General features: G+C 35.8%; 1 long non-coding RNA gene across 1 annotated transcript; it reads left to right on the plus strand.

Annotated features, from left to right (window-relative positions):
* Positions 1-12,566: 12,566 nt before the first annotated feature.
* Positions 12,567-19,462, plus strand: LOC116667185. Its single transcript, XR_004323984.1, has 4 exons — positions 12,567-12,578; positions 15,359-15,362; positions 15,393-15,396; positions 19,396-19,462. It is a non-coding gene; the product is annotated as an uncharacterized LOC116667185 (long non-coding RNA).
* Positions 19,463-20,844: the final 1,382 nt, after the last annotated feature.

Raw genomic sequence — 20,844 nt, forward strand, 5'->3', positions numbered from 1 at the left:
TATAGTTGATTTACAATATTATATTAGTTTCAGGTATACAAAACATATGACTTTAATGGTTATATAAAGTTATATCTTTGTTATTGGATCATAATTTTACAGAATTTCTCCTCCTTGATGAAATTCGTTCTCTTGGTGTCCAGATTGCCAGGCTCTCCTGGTTTTCCTCATAACTCACTCTTCAGTTCTTCCTAATCTCCTCTATGAGATAACCCTCATATCACCAAGTTTTTAACATTGGAGTGGCTTAAGATTCAGCTTAGACTTCTAGCTTTGCTTTTTTGTTTACCCTCACTCTCTGGATAACCTCACTCAGGCTCATGGTTTTAAATACCATTTCCTTGCTAATATCTAAATGTATATCTTTAGTCCAAACCTTTCCTCTAAATGCCATCCAACTGTCTGTTTCAGTTGGATACATCAAATTTATGCCAAATTCAAATTTCTGACCTTCCCCCTGACTCAAACCATTTTCTCCTATAGTTTTATACATCTCATTTAGTAACAATTATATTCTGCTGATATTCAGGACAAAAGCACCAGAGTCATTTAGACTCCTCTCTGTCTCTACCCTATATCTGTATCTAATCTGCAAATTCTGTTAATTCCTCCTTCTAAACATATCCAGGATCTGTGTCCCCTTCTTACCAACCTCTCTGCTAATATCTTGGTCTGGAAAACCAACAGTTCTGGCTTGGATCATTGAATTTCCATCTGACTAGCATTTCTTATGTTCCTACTTTCTATTCAAAGTATAAAAGCCACAGTAAATTTGTGAAATCATACGTGAGCTCATATTACTCCTCTATTCAGATTTCTCCAATAAATTCTATCTTATTTGGAGTAAAAAGTCAAAGTATTACAGTATCTTTAAAGGGGCCCCCCAATCTAGCTTCAGCTATTTTTCTGATCTCACTTAATTCTTCTTTCCCCTCCCTCACTGGCCATCTTACTGTTCCTCAAATAAATATGCTCAAAACCTTCAGATTCTTAGACCTCCATGCCTGGAATGCTTTCCTCTCAGACAAAGGTACTTGGCAAGCTCCTTTCCTCCCTCTGGTCTTTAATCAAACATCACCTTCTTAGTGAGACCATCCTAACTATTGTATTTAAAGCTTTAACTTCTAACACAGCAATCACTACCCCTCTTTTCTACTTTTGTCCCCTTATTGGATATTTTTATTTTCTTTTTTTAAAAATAGTTTATGGAAATAGAACTACTCAGTCAAAGGTTATGCATATGTTAAAGTATTTGATATATAGTGCCAAAATGATTTCTCAAAAGATAGCTCCAATGCCAAGACTTAAAAAAGACTGGTTCAATGCCAAGACTATTCTAATTATCAACATTAAATACTAACATTTTGAAGAAGTCTTTGCCGATCAGGCAAAAATAAGTAATGCATTTCACTTTTCATATTTTGATTACTGACCAGTATCATTCAATATTTTGATCATATAATGAAGCTTCCTTTAAGAACTAGGAAATTAGAAAGAAAAAAATTTCTCTCCATTTAGGGGGAAAAAAAAGAATCCTGACATCTTCCTCACATCCTCCACAAAAATCAGTTCCAGGTAGTTTGAAGATTTAAATGAAATGCTAAAACAGTAAAACTTCTTGAAGATAATATTGGAGAAGATCTTGAACTTTGTGTAGATAAAGCTTTTCCAAGTGAGACATATAGACAATTAATGTTCTGGATAATAAAGCATTGAAAATACCATAGCAAATCGTATTTTCCTGTTCAAAGACTTTTACATACCTATTGTACTCAGTAGAGTCTAAACCTCGGTCTTGGTATCCGAAACTCTGGGATCTGTCTGCAAATTATATTTCTAAATCCATTTCACACCACTTACTTTTATACATCTGTGCCTCGCAAAAAGCAGTTCTGTTCCCTTTTTTCTATTTGATCCATATTTTCCTGGATTTTGCTCAGTTTGTTTCATTTACTTTTGCTTTTCATCTCCATACAGCATAAAATGATGTACTTCAAGTTGCAACATCACTTCCTTCATTTCATAATTCAGGTCTCTTCAGATTCCCAGATGAAAGTGATCTTTCTCTTCTATGAACACTGAGAGCATTACATCAGAACTTTTCTTATATTTGCCTCCTTATGTCTTACATGTGTGCTTTATGTCGTTCCCAGCTAGAGGGAAAAAACTTTGAGTGTTACCATAGTCTCTTGTCTATTTTTACATCTTCCAAAGTGCCCACCATTGTAATATGGTGCCTTATACATAGTAAGTCCTGAATAAACAGTTGTATTAATTAATTAATTATGTATGTATGTGTGTGCACATATGTGTGTATATTTATTCATACACACACACACATATATATATATGGAAATAGAAATAGAGGAATTATAAGCCTAGAGATTTTTTAAGCCTGGACAATTATGACATGTCTATGGCACATATTAAATTAAACTTTTATATTCTCATGTCAGATAACAGAGCATAATGTACAGCCTTAAATTATTTTCTAATTAACAGAAATAGCAAAGTTTTAGATTTTTTTCTAAAAACAGAGCATCATTTAAATATTAATAAATAAAATTTTATATATTAAAATTTTTATTAATATTAATAAAATTTATTTTTTATTTCTGAAAAATGATTATATCAAACTAACTGCAAGTAGTTTAGGTTGTTCTGAAAATCCTAGTTTTAACCTCAAGCAGGTGCTATATCTATATTCTCTGTTGGAACTCACTGAAGGATTAAGAAAAGTGTTTTCCCTTGCCTTTGTCTAAAGGGTTGTTGTCTTGTATTTAACTGCACATATAGCTTTGTCAGTGGCAATTTCCCAGTCCGATGTTCTATATTTTCACATATGGAACCTGTCCTAAGATATGTGTGTTTCATTCCAAATACACTATATATTTTAATCTACAAAATAAAGCAGTGCCTGTGCTAAACACTTCTCAAATTTTATAACTTTGGAAAAAAACATAAATGCTTTCCCATTTATAATCTGGCTTTCAGTTTTTTTTACTCCATTTGCTGAGATCAGTGCCAATCTCTTAAAAATAATTTTATTCATTTTTTAACTTAATGGACCAGAAGCTTATAAAATAAAATGTCTATGCTCACCTCTTTTTAAAAATAAAAGCATATTCCACTTAATCCCTTCAAAATCTGCATTTCCCGCACTTCATCCTCTCCCAATACTCTTTTACACATATTCAATACATGAAAGATTTTGCAGAGGGAAGAAAGGAAAATATTTTAAAAGCCTTGAATAAGTGAATTTCCAGAGTCTTAAGGGAATCTGCCTCTCAGCCTTTACTTTGGCTATTTTTCCATTAAAAATTACTGTAGAATGTTTGATGAGCTGAAAGAAACAGAATGATTGTTTTACCTTAGCTTATTTAACTCTGTAAGGTGATTGGTTATTTCTTTGGCATTATACTTTCCAGATTAGAAAAAAATTGTACAAATATTAAGATATTGAAGATGTAAAGACTTTATATAATTGAACTTAAACTTCAAATCCAAAATATGTATTAATATATATAGAAGCGTATAAAATGATTTATCATGTGAGTGAAATCATGTTGTTAATCCCTCTTTTCCAAGCCTACAGAATATGACTTGGGATTCCTTATTGAATAAGGAAAATCTCTTATTGTTAATAAAATGCATCTTCACAGTGTAAGTAATATAATAAAAAAGCATCCCTTGCCAAAATGAATTGATTCCAATGATAACTCTGAAGGGAGTAAGAAAAGAAAATGTATGTTTTGAAATGTATAAGTTTTCATTTTAATCATTCAGCACCACCTGATTGAAGTGAATAAGGACAGGAAAAAATAATTTACTGTCATGTCAAAGAAATATGTCTTTAGTGCAAAAGAAGAAATATGGCTGACATGTTAAGAGTAGTTATTATGAAAAACAATATTGGTCAAATTGCAGTTTGTACATAATTCAGCCAACTTCCTTCTTTCATCATAAGATTTACATTCTTTAAAATTGCAGCTTTACAGAATGATGGAGTCTTTTCATTATTCATCTTTGCCACTGTCTCAGAATTAAAAGGCTTGTTGGTGACAAAAAGCCAACTAATCATATTTATGGTGACAACCATGACTGTTATAAAACAGACATTCTTAGAAAGCATGCCCTTTGCTTTACATTAAAACCTGTTGAACGTGCTCTTCCATCCCCTGAGGATTGGAGGATAGATTATTGTTCCTTCAGGAGAGGCATAAAGAATTAGTACAAATTGAATAGTACAAATTGAATTAGTACAAATTGAATACCATTGTTGATGGTAGAAATAGACGAAAGTCATAATTCTGTTTTCTGTTTGTTTTGCCAGTTATTCTTTTTGTTGCCTAGTTCATCATTTGAAAAATATGGATATAATTCACTCTCTAGTCATTCAGTCACATTCTAAAGTTCTGAATTGTTCCCTATGTACTTAGTAGAACAGGAAATTCAAATGAAAACAAAATCTGGACAAATGCTGAGTTAATTCATTAACTAATGTTTGAAACTAATAATTGTCAAGCAGTAGGAACTTAAATGCTATCGTCCGAATCACATTCATCAAAACCTTCAGAGGTCCACATGGCATGATGCAATTGACAATGTTTTTAAGGGAAGTTTAGTTGTTCAAGCTTTAAAGATAGTTTTCTTTTTATTTTATATAGTCAGATTTAGAAATAGGTGTGAGAGATTAAGAGGTACCAACTTTCAGTTACAAAATAAATCATGAGTATGAGATGTACACTGAGGGGAATATAGTCAATAATTATGTAATATATTTGTATGGAATAGATGGTAACTAGACTTAGTATGGTGATCATTTTGAAATGTATAGAAATATCGAATCACTGTTTTGTTTACCAGGAACTAATATAGTGTTGTAGTCAATTATACTTCAAAAACAAGAAAACAAATAAACAAACTCATTGAAAAAGAGATTAGATTTGTAGGTACCAGAGGCAGAGGATGGGAGGAGGGGGAATTGGATAAAGGTAGTCAAAAGATACAAACTTCCAATTATATGATAAGTACTAGGGATGCAATGTTCAGTATGATAAATATAATTAACACTACTAAATGTAATATGTGAAAGTTGTCAAGAGAGTAAACCCTAAGCGTTCTCATCACAAGAAAAAATTTTTTCTTTTTCTTTCATTTTTTATCCAAATGAGATTATGTATGTGAGGCAAATCATTGTGCTGTACACCTTAAACCTACATAGTTCTGTATGCCAATTATATCTCACTAAAACTAGGAGAAAAAAAGAAATAAGTTTTATCAGTTGTACAATTCTTTTTTTCAAATAAGATTTCTACTCAGTGAAGTTTAAGTAAATCTTTTAAACTATAGTCATTGCCATTTAGAAATTAAAAGACCTTTAATATTTATTTAGTGTGAGGACTCTTCACGTCTTTCATGCCCTCATCCTTTGGTGTGGTATGAAGAAGCCTACAGCTCAAACACCACAAAATACAATTCAGAGGCTTATGAAGAAAACTGATTGTACTAAAATGTCTATTAAAATATGTTTAAAAATAAATTTGTGGCATAGTAGGGGGAGAGAAGCAAGATGGTGGAGTAGAAGGACACTTCTAGCTCACCCTCTTCCACAAATACAACAAAACTCACATCTACGGACCTACTCAGCCAACCAAAGCACCTGCTGAACTCCAACAGAACATCGCCCTCTTCAAAACACAAAGACACCAAAAATCTGGTAGGAGAAAAGGAAAAAAGAAAGAAGAAAAGGCAAAACAGTGTGGGACCGATCCTGCAGGGAGGGAGTGGCAAAGGAGGACTGGAGCTCGTTTGCTGGGTCTCCCTCCTCCAACGGAGAGGCCAGCAGGACAAAGGGGGAGCCTCCAAGGCTCAGATCTGCCCCAAGCACCCTTTGACCAACAGAACTGAGTTAAATGGGCACAAAGGGTCCTCGTGACACCCAGCCCAAGACGCGAGCTGGCAACTGGGGGCCGAGAAAGGCCGCCTGAGCCAGGTGGAGGACTGGGGCGGCTGCAGTGGGGCAGCCCTGGGGGACTGCAGGGAGCTGCGCACCATGGCTGGGAGGGGATACGGAGCAGAACAACCTCAGTCCCCGATAAACTGTGAAAATAAAAGCAACATGGCTGGTGTGCCCTGGGGGGAGGGGCACCATACCCTTTGTCTCCCCAGACCTGTGCCACCATTACTGGTGCTTCTCCCGAGAAGAGAGGCGGGGCGCAGCCACAGCTGCCATCTCCTCCTGGGTGCAGCGCCCGGGCAGGGGTGGGGCCCAGCCTTGAATTCTCACTCGAGGGCTCCGCAACCTCCTGGACAGGACTGAGACTTGTTTAAAGCCCAAGGCAGATAGGATCTTTCTGCCCTGGCACCTCAGAGAGCTTGCAACACCGAGACAAACAAGGAGCTGAGATTTGGCATGGAGCAGGGGCGGGGCCGTTCCACGATCTTCCCCGAGCCCGCCTTCGGAGCGCTGACCTGAGGTGGAGGGGGCAGCTGCACAGAGCAGCAGAGCGACCGGTGCTGGGAGAGGGCAGGCGGCCACTCGCCTTCCTGGCAGGAATGCAGCACCTGACCACGGTGCTAGGAGGGGGTGCAATCTGCCCACCTGCCTCCCCCAAGTGCAGCATCTGACTGCAGCATCGAGAGGGGGAGTGACCCACCTGCCAACCAGATAAGAGCTCAGCTCCTGACCTAGTGTTAGGAGGGGGCGTGATCTGCTAGCCAACAGCCACTGGGAGCAGCACAGACAAGAGCGCCAACAGAGGGCCTCTGGAAACAGCAAACTGAGTTTGCGAAACGGAGAAGACGCAAAGACCTCTTGATAAAATCATTAAGAGCACACCGTCTCCAGGAGAACTAGATAACTGATACTCCTTAAGCCACAGTGCCAGAGAGATATGAGCAAGATGAAGAAGCAGAGGAACCACTCCCAATTAAAAGATCGAAAGAAATCTCCTGAAAGCACGAGCAAGGAAATAGACATTGATGGCCTACTAGATCAAGATTTCAAAAAAGGAGTAATCAAAGTACTGAAGGAACTAAAAGAAATAGTGTTTAGAGATATAAAATATGTCAAAAATGAAATAGAAGCTATAAAGAAGAACCAAGTAGAATTAGTAAACTCATTTGCTGAGATGAGACCTGACCTAAAGGCTGTACAAAGCAGGCTAGATAATGCAGAGGAACGCAAAAGTGACCTAGAAGACAGGACAACAGAAAGCACCCAATCAGAACAGCTGAGAGAAAAAACAAATAAAAAACAATGAAAACAATATAAGGGACCTATGGGATAATACAAAGCGTGCCAATTTACGCATAACAGGGGTTCCAGAAGGGGAAGAAAGAACAAAGGGGATTGAAAAGTATTTGAAGAAGTCATGACTGAAAACTTTCCAAACCTAAAGAAGGAATCAGATATCCAAAAACAGGAAGAACCCAAACAGACCCACACCAAGACATATCATAATCAAAATGGCCAGAGTCAAGGATAAAGAAAGGATCCTAAAGGCAGCAAGAGAAAAACAAAGAGTGAGTTACAAGGGAACCCCCATAAGGCTCTCAGCTGACTTCTCTACACAAACACTACAGGCCAGAAGGGAGTGGCAAGATATATTCAAAGTCCTGAATGAAAAAAAGATGCAGCCTATGATACTCTATCCAGCAAGGCTATCCTTTAGAATAGAAGGAGAGATAAAGAACTTCACAGACAAGCAAAACTAAAAGAGTTTAGCAACACTAAACCCATGCTAAAAGAAATATTGACAGATCTACTCTAAATAGAAAAGCAGGATGCTACAAAAATGAGAAACTCATAACTGGAAAGGAAATGACTGCCATGAATTACAAAAAGAATAAACATAAAATTGTTAAAGAAGACATCTAAATCATTAAGAGTGGGAGAGGGAAGCAAGGAAAACCACTGTGGAAAACCATATGGAGATTCCTCAAAAGACTAGGAATAGACTTACCATATGACCCAGGAATCCCGCTCCTGGGCATATATCCAGAAGGAACCCTACTTCAGGATGACACCTGCACCCCAGTGTTCACAGCAGCACTATTTACAATAGCCAGGACATGGAAACAGCCTAAATGTTCATCAACAGATGACTGGATAAAGAAGATGTGGTATATTTATACAATGGAATACTATTCAGCCATAAAAACCAACAACATAACACCATTTGCAGGAGCATGGATGTTCCTGGAGAATGTCATTCTAAGTGAAGTAAGCCAGAAAGAGAAAGAAAAATACCGTATGAGGAATCTAAAAAAAACATAAATACAAAACAGAAACAGACTCATAGACAGAATACAAACTTGTGGTTGCCAAGGGGGCAGGGAGTGGGAAGGGATAGACTGGGATTTTAAAATACAGAATAGATAAACAAGATTATACTGTATAGCACAGGGAAATATATACAAGATCTTGTGGTAGCTCATAGCGAAAAAAAAATGTGACAATGAACATATATATGTTCACGTATAACTGAAAAATTGTGTTCTACACTAGAATTTGACACAACATTGTAAAATGACTATTACTCAATAAAACATGTAAAAACAAAATTTGTGGCATAGTACTATATTAGCTTATTTATTATTTATAGTAAATGACAAGATCTAGCAACAGATCTAATGGTTGTAATGAATTCAAAGTTGAAATGAAGAAAACTATATTTCAGTATAGCTACAACAACTATGTTATGATATGGAAATATCTGTGATTGCTATAGGTAACACAGTTGTAGATAGTGCTGCTACTAATGTATTTTTGTTGCCTGCATCCATAATTGAGGGAATGTTAAATTTCATTTAAGTAGTAGTGAAAACGAAAATGTAATGTTTTCCTGCCCAAGTCCACAGACTCTCTAAAATTTATTCATGGGCTCGTTGGGGGGTCCTTGGCCCTCAGGTGAAGAATTGTTGTTCTGTATAATCTTTCCATTATCCTTATGAGGAAACTGAGGCCCTTCAGGGATTTGCCACAATTCATACAACTAGGTAGTGAGAGAAAGGCTAGAACCCTCCATCTTCAGATGGCTTTTCCTGCATTCCTTGCAGAACATCAGGAGGTGTTCACATCAACCTCAGCATGAAGTTGCAGAGTTTTATTTAATTCTGTTTTAAACCATATGTTAAAAATACTGATTTATAAAAGCAAACCATTTTACAAATGGTTCCCGGGGACTCCAGGAAAAGAAAATTTAGCACAATCACTTTCTTCCTTAGCACTCATAGTGGGAAATCGAATGAGCTGCTTAGGTTCACAGGGAAGACTAGCAACACAGGTCCTTTCTAGAACTAAACATTCCTGTTTCTGTTTTTTGTGGCTCGTGATTCTTTCTGCATAGATCACTGTATCCATTTTTGCAATAATGAGGATTGTAGAATGGCCAGGACATTCATCCCTTTCTTTCAGGGAAATGGATTGCCATCAAGAGCTATGATTCAGTATACTTTGGCTTAATGAGATTCCCAACTGTAAGCAGATGAACATATATTCCCTGTAGAAGCTGCAGGAACTAAGACTGTGAAATCTAGAGAGTATATGTAACTTATCAGATGCCAGGTTTGCCAATGCATTCAGACCCCATGTTGATTAGTGAAGAAAAAATAGATGTTCTTAGTTTTTAAATTTCTGGATTAAATTTGCAATTTATAACCATTGCTAACAGAAGAGTCTTCAGAAACTAAAGCTAAATTGATGGGATAATTTTAAAAGTTAAGGAATGCAATACAGGGAACTAGCAAGACTGAAAGATGCTGCCATGACATATCCATCAAAAAAGATTTGATTGAGTTTTCAGAAAGCTGCATAAAGATAGAAAGCGAGTAGAATGTGTTGTATTTCTGATTGGTTTGCCCAAATTATACTTCTGTAGACACAGGGACTAGATCACTTCTGTATAGTTGTATTATCTATCATATCTGGCTGAGTGGAATTCTGTTTGCAGCAAATGCTTGGTGAAATGGGAAACCTCAGAATTCTGAGCTGAAAGAGACCTCAGAAATCATCTAATCCAACCTCCTCCTTTATAGAAGGTGAAAAATCCCTCTAATTTAGTGTACCCTTTGCTCAGAATATTTTAAACATATTTTATCAAGTTTAAATTATTAGGCAACTGAGAAAGATTTCTCACCATATACTAGAAAAAGCATCTGCCAATTTCAGAGATGCCATTGAAATTAACATTCTTGGTGCTATATTAACTTTTAGAACAATTTTTTGAATTGGGTAATATTACTTTCATTTTCAGACAAGGAAATGAATGTGTGGGAAGGCTGATTAACTAACCAAAGGTTAAAAAAGGTAGCAATTGGCAGAGCCAGGATTCAGACCAACTCTGTGCACCTTGAAACCCCATTATCTTGAAAGGAAGAGAGGAGGTGGAGAGAAAAAGTAAAGACAGAGGATGTAAAATCAGTAAACACAGTAAAACCAGAAAATAGGATGAAGGAATGACTATGAATAAAGGCTCATTTCTCTCATTAGGCAGCTCTAATAAGTTGCATTAGCTTTTTATATTCCACACAGAAAGGATTTAATGTAGGTATGTATACATTTGACTCACCATCTCTGCAGTCCCCAGGAGGAGGAAACTAGTGCCTCCTGGGAAGTGGGAGAAACCGGGGAGAGAAGACTAAAGGTCTAGAGGTGGATCTCACCATAATTTCTTTAGTGATTCAGAGGTCAATCTTACCCTTCTTGTTTTTGTTCCATATATGGATTCCTTTACCTGTATAATGTAATATTTAATGTTAGGCTATACTTCAAAGACTTATTTGGTAAGATGCTAAACTAGAAGAGTTTTAATAGGCCTCTAATAGAAAGTTACACAATAGAAATTCTTAGGACTTACTATATCAGATGTGTAAAAATAAGTTTAAAATTATTTAAAATTTACAAACAGGTTTTGATATTAAATGAAATTCTGTGGTTACTAATCTGGTTCAAATTACCTTTGAGTAAGCAGCTGATTTAAAAAATAATTCACCAAGCAACATCTTCATTCCCAAACTATACCTAGAACTACTCACAATCAACTCTGCCTGACTCACTCTTCGTTGATACACACTTTTTATTTGAGTTGGAAACATGTTGATGACTAACAGCATTGTTTGTGTTAAGACCAATTCACTTTTTCACTTGGGAGGCTGCATTAGAGGAGAAGAAGGAATAATGTCTGTCCTCTACTTGGGAAGAACATATTTTCAATTCCTCTAAATTTCCTGTTTTAGAACTTCATTAATCAATATGAACTACATGAGAAATTCATGCTCAAGTAAGGCAAGTGCCAAGATCTTAAAATACGTTCTGTGGGTCATGGCCAAAAATGTAATCTTGGTCAAGACTTAGATATCAACACACTAGATGATAGGTCAGTTGCCAAATCATAAAATACAGCAAACTTTAAAGAGAGAATATTTTGACTATTTCTGTGATGGTCCAGATATGATTGATGGAGACACTCAGTCCAAATGAATGGCTGATTAACTGTAATACTGTTTTAATGAAATTATGAGACCTTTGAAGTTTAGAGTCACTACAATTCTTTGTCAGGCCAGTAAGACAAAAGTTTAATGTTTGGATTTCTCACTTACTCACTGTTGGTTGCCTATACTACAGAGTTCCAAACTATCTTCTTTGCTTATGGAATCTAGGTTTTAGTCATGAATGTAGGGGTCATATATTTCAGGAGAAATTGGACACCTCCATAACTCTAGGCTGAAAATCATGGTTAGTTTTAGTCAGTCATAGTAATCTCTTTCCCCTTGCCCATGATCACTTTAGTTTCAGCATGTGATTCATATCTAGCCAACGAACTTTAAAGGGGACTCTATTATTGCCTATCATTTAGGACAGGAAAGAAAACAGTACTATATATTATATTGAAGAAAACTACTTGCTCACTCTTGAATCCATTCTGTGAGGTGCTTGACATCAGGCTAGATATCTTGTCACCATGAAGGACAAATATGAAGTCAAAAGTCAAGATACTGAGGATATAAGAGCTAAAATATGACCCTTGGTCAACTATTTATGTACTAAATTTAATACTTTGAAATAGCCCAACTCCTAATTCTTTGATATGTGAAATAAATGGGTATTATTAATGTCAACCTTAAGAATTAATATAGTTAATATCATTGCAACTACAAACATTCTGACTAAAGCATTCACCTCGCAGTAGTCTTGGGCTCCCAAGAGTTGTACTGGAAGAAGTTCTCTAGTTATCATCACATTTTTTATTTCTGACTTGAGTTTCTGTCCCAGAATTCATTCTTTCCTACTTGTGCTTGACCTACTACTAGACTAAAACATAGAAGTCCATTTCATTGCTCTTCATGGATTATTTCTTTCTACAGTCTTCAAGCATAGATAATATGATTAATTCATTCGTAAAATTATTTATTGAGTACACACTCATGATAAGCCTTGAATGGGTAAGGTGATGGAGATAGAAACTGAATATGATGCAACCTCCTTCCTGAACGACTCACATTCTAGTGCAGAGACAAATGGGTAGTCCATATGAACAATATGTCATAGACAGATACACCAGGTTGTTCAGGTTGTTCGTGAGTGCTATGTATATAGGCAATAGGAACTTCAGAGTGGGTGGGTGTGGGGAGTTCAGGAAAAGCCTTCTGGCTAACACCAACCAGGGCCAGAAGCCCACAAAAGTACATCAAGCCAAGCATTAAGCCCCCTCTTTGTTCTCTGCCTCATCCCTAAATTTCTCCAGGATCACATGTGTTTGCAAACTAAAGTCACCGATTAACTACAGCACAAACCACTTTTGCTCAAACTTGAAAAGAGACATTTGGAAGAATAAAACTGGAGGAGGGTAAAAATCTTTTTACCAAAAAAGACTCTCCAGGACTCTTCCACAAACACACTGCATCATATTTTTGTGCTTTTTCCTTTGTCTTTTCTCCTTAGCTTTTTTCAATGTGTGGTCTTTATATATACTAGGAGATTCCCTGAGGGGTATGGAGTGGAAGGTCAAACCAGCATTGTGGCATGCTTTGCCAAGAGTCGCCATGGTCTTCCATCTGCCTTTAGAACCATTATCTTTGAGATCAGTTACGCTATCCCTTTTATTTTGCAGATAAGGAAGATAAGGCCAAAAAACATTAACTTCCCCATACTCACATAATGGGTAAGAGGCAATTGGTGTCAAGCCTACTGGTTTTTCCACTATGTCATTTTATTACTTAACTACTATTTTTCTGAAAATAGGACATCTGTGACTCCACTTGAAATACTGAGCAATAATCATTGGATAATTGTTCATTATTTAACCAAGTTTAAGACAACATTCATATAAAACTCTGTCATATAGACTGTAACATCTCAGTAGCTGAACAGCACCTCTCTTGAACAAGCTAAAATACATCATCCAGTTAAGGTTCTACATTAAAAGAAGAGATAGTCCTTCCACTCACCTCCCACAGTATCTTATCCACATTTTCCTTTTTTTTTTTTTTTTTTAACTCCACTACATCAATTTTGACAAAGAGATAAAGACTATAGAAACTGACTGGTTATAAGCTGGTTCTAAAGCTCACCAATCAAGTGCTATTGGACAAGTAATTCAAGCCTTAGTTTCCTCATCTGTGAGATGCAAATTATAATTTTTCCTTAAAAGTAATCCCCTTTATGAGGACTAAATGAGATAACGTATGTAGTGCTTAATACAGCACGCTCACAAAGAATTAACTAAAAGAAGATAGATGTTATCTTAATAATGATTGCTTCTAATTTAAATCAACAGAGATGAGAGGTGGGAGTCATTAAAGTTGTTTTGCGAGTTACTTTTGCCACAGTTCTAGTTGGTGCTCTCTGAAACTCTTCATTAAAAGTATGAACTTTGTCTGTGTTTGTTGATCATGATATAGCCCAATAAACAGTGCCTATCAAACATCTCTCATTTTCTGATTTCTTGTGGCACTTACTACTCTATGCCTGGGGTTTTTGGTTGTTTCTTTACATTACAGACCATGGGTATTCTCTGAGCGTAGAGTTTGAGTTACTTATCATAATTCCCACATCAATAATAGATACTCAGTGAATTCCTAATGGTAATGAATCTAAATTGTTTACATTAGCTCACTGACTCTCTCTCTACCCTGGAACATGCTCACTTTTTATAACTTTCCAAGAAAGAAAATACATACTTAAATGCAACAGGAAATGTTAACTTGTTAAAGATTTGATTAACTTCCAAATCATATGTGAAGGCAAGCTGTGTACTCTTCAAAATTTCCATCTTTCAAAGAGTTTGTAGACTGAAGTGCAGTATGCCTTCACTTCAGTCTACAAAGTTTGAATGATAAGAAGGACCACAAGAGGTTATATTCTGGAATTGTTCCTTACAAAGAATAGAAAGCCATCAATCCAAGAAAAATTAAGTTTATTGGAAAGATAGAGGAGAACTTAGTTTCTGGGGCTTGGAGAGTCATTAGATTCTAATCTCTCCATCTCTTTGTCTCTGAAGCTGAAGATTTTTCATCTGTACTTCTTTCTGTATTTTTACTGTATTTTAATTCTTGTTTCCTGTTTGTCTTTTAAACATTTTTACTGTTTGTTCCCCCACAATTTTGATTTGCAAGTTGATTGGGCTTAGTAATTCACCAATTTAATCTTTATTTCTTATTTAAGAGAGAGAAAAATCTTAGTGTCTCAAATTAGCCTATAAATAGTTCCTCTTGAATTGATTATTCATTCCTTCCTTAATCAGTTTAGCTGGAAATAAAAGATATCAGGTGGTAACTACTAGGTAACCAGGGCTCTATACAAAGGAGTAGATACTCAGAGAGGAAAAGTGTAGGCTAAGAAGTAATATTTATGAGTAACATAAGCACTGAAATTCCCTATAACTGTGGACTTGATGACTAAAAAAGCATCAAGATCCATTTTGTTGTATTTTATATGGTCAGAGAGCTTAGTTCTGCCATGGTTAGAATTCACAGCAAAGGGTAACATTCTTAATCCTTCACAGGACCCCACCGATAGTAGAGGACCAGCAAATACAATGACAGTAATCTTGTTGTAGTCTGGCTATTTAACTTGAGAATGTTATACTTGTCCAGTCTCTCAGTATTAATGTGAATGTAGTTTCTTTCCTCCATACAGGCTTGTGTAGAGCATTGGACATGCTTGTGGATCTTGCTTAGAATGAGGAGTATTAGATGAAAAGGTATGGATAAAGCAGTGGAGGAAGCTAAGACCACTCTAGCAAGATGGAAAGATATTATGATATAATGATTGATAATCTACCCCAGTTTTTAAGTACTGAAAGCACTTCTAATTCTAGAAATTTTCCTTACTTTCTGAGTTGTGTCATACAAGCCCTGTACATGTCACTGTTCAAGATTACCATCAGTCTAGTCCAGGATCTGTTTCTCTCAGTCTAGCAAAAGAGAGATGAAATGTATGTATCTATGTCACTTCTATGAATATTTGCTGATATCCAAAGGCATCACTTTTTTAAAAACTTACCATAGTAATATTTCTGAAAATAGAATTATCACACTGAGGTGAGAATTCTTTCACTGAACTATAGGTACAAATTTCCGTGACTGACAAATGACACCAAGTTTCCAACACCAGGTCATCAAGAAAAAACTCAGGTAAAAGAGTTGTATAAAATTTATTTTTTATTTTAAACAAATGGATTAAGAGAAGAAAATTAATTATTTTAACATATATTATTTGAAGGATAAAAAGCAATACATTAATCAATAGGCACTATCAGAAACTCCCACTCAAGGTTCATATGGAAGATTGAAAGGTGTTCAGTTTAGATTAATTGCTAATCAGATTAGTAAATTTGGGAGTGTTTTGATAAATGCTCATCAGATCTTTTAGACTTTAGACATTTCACTGTCAATGAAGTGGTAATAATGGAAACTTTTCCATTATTTTTTCCTTTACATTGTAAGTTTGACAAAATACAGAGGAGGAGGTTAAGGACTATATTTTGTCAAGTTAAGTCTTCTTAAATGTTATTTTTAAAAGCATGGTCAGACCACAGATATTCATGCATTAGTTTAAACTGAAGTTTCACTGGGAGCCGCACTATATGTCCAGTTGGCAATTATATAAACCGAGGTGGCCGAGGAGTCAACAATTTTTTTCCCTTTATAATCATTATTCATTTTACAAAAAATTAGTTTTAATGCCATAAAACCATTGCAGGTTAGAGGTTCCAGAAATTCTATATGTTCAGGACCATAAAGGCATTTATATAACAATGAATTTTCCAGGATAATTCCATCCTTTGATGCTTTTTCTCTGGTTATTTTACAAAGTGGAGATGTTAATTGGGATCTTCCATGAGAATCATTACATAAGATAAAGAAAAGTAAATTTAAAACATTCCTAACCTCAAATTTTGACTAATATAAACTCAATAAATTTAGGCTATTAAAGGCAAGAAGGAGTTTTTCGTAAGGATGAAGCCATTTCTCACTGCAGCTTGGGAACTGGTGTATTTGATCTGAAAGGTCTTGTTCTCTTTTGTGACCTAATCTCACTATTGGATTTTTACCGGCTTTAGAATCATCTTCTTAGGCCCCTGACATTTTGCATATTACTTTATTTTCCTCATGGAAGGAGAAGATTCTCAAGAAAAACTTGATAATTGAAGGATGCTTGCTGGTTAAATAGAAGACAAAGAAGAAAAGTAAACCATCAAGGGAAATACCAGTGAAAGACATAACAGGATACAACTTAGAGAAACTGGGAAAAATTAACTAGAAAGTCTTGTTGATAAATACCCCAATGTAAGAAGGGATGCCAAAAAAAAAAAATAAATAATTTACATGCACAGCCTAAATCTAGTAACTCAAATAGGAAACAAGGAGTATCAGGAAAAAATGGAATTTACATAAATCTTAAGAGGTTAATATAGATCTAAGAGAGACCATGTAGAGCAGGCAGGTATAAAAGCAGAATTGGTTCTTCTCATCCAAAGAGCATTCTCAGCTGCCATTGTGATATGAGGTCATATTTGTTAGTGGGAATGACTTCCCAAATGCGTGTACTTGTCCTGGATTTTTAATATGTATATTGGCATGGCGTAAGAGATTATGCAAACTTACGAGAGTATGCAGGGAAAAAATTCATCACTACTTCCAAGCTTCCTGTTCTAAGAGATCCTTGTACAATATCAACAGTGCCTTCAGTCAAACTAATATCCATTGAGTGTAAATTATTCGTTAGGCACTTTTTCAGGCCCTAGGGGTTCAATAATGAACAAAACTGGACTGGAGTCTTGCCATCCTAGATGTCACAGGCTTAATGGTAGAAGCCAACAAATAAAATACTCACTGAAACATATTATTTAAAATCATGGTATGGGCAATAATGGAAGAGTACGAGGAATAAAGAAAGGGTAGAGGAGGGGGTTCTGATCCAGTTTCCAGAATTAGGGATTTATTGAGCATGTGTGAGTTTTGGATTTGGCAGGGTCTGATTGTGACTATTTTATCCTGAGGTTAGGCTACTGTGGGAGTTTTCCCCCATCCCCTAACAGATACTACTGCCAGTAGTGGAAAAGACTGGACTAAATGAATGACAACCCATCTCCTAAACCAAGCACAGAAAGAGATGACTCAAATGAGGTTTGAGGAGGAAAAAAAGGTGCTGAAATGAGCCAAACAAAAACAAAACAATGGGAAGCATCAGAGAGGAGACAAGACCCAAGGCAGGAGACTTCCCCTCCGATCTTAGAAGGGGTGTTCCCAATACTCTAAACCAGTGATTCTCGAGGTGTGGTCCCCAACCAGTAGCATCTGGATCACCTGGGAACTTGCTAGGAATATTAATTCCCAGAGCCCACTCCAGTCCTACTAAATCAGAAGCCTTGGGGCTTGTTCCCAGCAATCTGATGTGCCTCTTTTACATTGTTAGTTCTGAGTTTCAAAATATATCTGCTTATTTGGGGTTTAGCACATATTTTAATGTTAGATTTACAAGTATCACATGAGAGCCAAAAGGATAATATATAATTAGAGAATGACTGCTCACCTGAAATTACTTTTATTTGTACTTTCATTTGGAACAGAAAGGATTCTACTTGAACTTAAAAGAAAATAAGGTAGCCATGAGGATAATTCAGTAATTGAATGAAGAGATTGGAAAGTTCTCATTTCCACTCCAGTTATTAATATTTCAGAATTTACTTGCGTAAAGTCTATCTGCCTACATTGTTCCAACAGGTAATGAATTATGAGCACACATGTGCAGATTTATGTGGTTAAATCTCATTTCTCAAAAATGAAGTGACTTGGTGACCTTTCCTAAATAGTTTAGTGGCTCTAACTCATGATAGTGGGAGGATCCGAATTTAAATGCAACAGGATATTATTGATACTCTTGAAGAAAGAAATAGAGCAATTCATCCAAAGAGCCTGGAGACTATCTACTTTTCCACATGGGTCATATATAACTTTGATAAAATTTGTATGTAATGATCATTAATATGCAAAACTTTCTGCCTATAATAAGACAACTTCCATACAAATTTCATTGAACTACAATCAGTCCAGTTCTTCAAGTGTGGTTGCTGCTATTCTAGAGTCAAACAGCCTAGGTTTCAATGTAAGAATTTCCTAGCTGGACCACCTGAGGAAGTGACTTAATCTCTCAGTCTTTTTTTCCCCTTATCTTCAAAATGGGTATAACATTAGTACCTCCCATGTAAAACTATTGTGAATGTTAAGTGACATAATTCATGTAAAGTACTTAGACTAGTGCCCAACATTGTGTTCAATAAAATGTTTTTATTAGTGTATTAGTAATAAATGTAATATTTTACATTGAAAATGAAACCCATGGAAGTCCATAGTGCTAAAATTAGTCCTTGGTCATATATCTATAAGGGTCTTACCTAGCAATATTACCTGACATGTGATTTGACATGTGATTCACAGCTCATTTTAAAACTTAGCACATTGATTTGGTCCAAGGACTACCATGAATTCGCATGGTAGTATTATATGAGATGGATTTAACCAAACCATTTGGGATAATCCAAGCAAATTACCAACAGCCGATAGAGGATTTCTGCATATGTAGCTGTGTTTGCTCTGGTCTTCCTGCCTGTTGGTAGCAGCAAAATACTGTATTAACTTTATCCTTCTGGTGTCCACCTGGCCTTCCATTCCTAGACCTTGAGTTCCAATGACATCATCCTTTGATCTTTCCATTTTTAATGTCCATCTGCTGCATGACTTTTTCTTCCAGGCTGAAGCACAGACCTGTGAGAAAGAACAACCCCTCATTTAACATGAAAAAGTGATTATTTCTATTAAATAATGTTTAAAAATAGACATGGTCTAATACTTTCAATAGATTTGGAGTAGATTCACTAAAACTTCAAGAATCTATTTGTTCTCTTGCCTATGGTTGACCCAATGGAAAAATGAAGCATAATACTCCTCCATTAGTCACTGCATACATCTTAAAAATAAAAATAAATTTTAAATGCCACAATTAATCCCCTGTTCTCAATTTTTTAAAACAAGGAAAAAAGAAATGACTTGTGGATTTGGAATAAAAGCTGTTATGTAAAAATAGAGTTAGAAGGGAAACTGAAAACATGTGAATGACAAGATAAAAGAATAATAAGAAAAAATGTTTTAAGAGTTGTGGTGCATTCTGATGGCTCTACTTCTTAATTCAGCCAAAGGGGAAAAATAGTTTGTGGTAAATATTGCAGGCAGAATAGCAGGGTTCATGTGAGCTACACACATCTGGCACACAGGTGTCCAAGTGGAATTTGCTGTCACTCCAAGAAACAGTCAGATGTTGTCTTTTTAAATGGAGAATGGTGTGAGGACTAGTGGAATTCGGTGTTAGATGTCAAGCATACAACATATTCATTTAAGTCAGGGTTGCAGTCAGAATTGCTGTTTGACATCCTTTTGAGTTAATTTTACTCAATAGAAAATGTTTCTTGAACATGGGATAAAAACCAATTTCTTGCTCTCCCTTCAGAATCCCATCTTTAGAGCAAACAAATGTTTCTAGTTTCCATTGCTGAAAACCTTACTTTAAGTTGCAGAGAGATCAATTGTTCTTCTGGTTTGAAAGAAATAAAAAGATTATCAGAAAGATTATTGATCACTGAGTTATTCTTTTATTTATCTTTTTAAATTGAAGTCAGTTTACAATGTTGTGTCAATTTCTGGTGTACAGTGTAATAGTTCAGTCATACATATACATACATATATTCATTTTCATATTCTTTTTCATTATAGGTTACTACCAGATACTGAATATAGTTCCCTGTGCTATACAGAAGAAACTTACTGTTTACCTATTTTATATATAGTAGTTAATATCTGCAAATATTGAACAGACTTTCAAGTACCAGTTTGTTTTTGACACAGAAATGGGGCATTCTTGACAATAGTTTAAGTGTCTTCTGGGTCTTTTAATCCCACTACTGGCAAACTCCTCACCTCCCTCCTCTGAGGTCCTGTGGCACCCACCTTTATTTACTTTCTTGGAGACATCTGCCATTAAACACAGTTAGTCTTGTAGTCTTTGATTCTTCTGGGGGGAAATAGAGTAACAAAAACAATTACAATAACAAATACTTGTAGTTATAAGACTACAACAAATAACTTTGATAACTTTGTGCTTTAGCACTTTGAAAATAATCCTTTGATTTTTCTTTCTCTCCTTGTATATATATGTAAAGGCTATGCTTAAATGGTGCTTGCGGGGTCTAGGATACAGTCATTTGCTCTTGGTTTTCAGGAAAATCAATAATGAACATAAAGATAGCCACTGATAACTGAGAATTCTGTTTTGCAGAATTAACC

This window comes from Camelus ferus, chromosome 2, assembly GCF_009834535.1.
Source record: "Camelus ferus isolate YT-003-E chromosome 2, BCGSAC_Cfer_1.0, whole genome shotgun sequence".
Taxonomy (NCBI): domain Eukaryota; kingdom Metazoa; phylum Chordata; class Mammalia; order Artiodactyla; family Camelidae; genus Camelus; species Camelus ferus.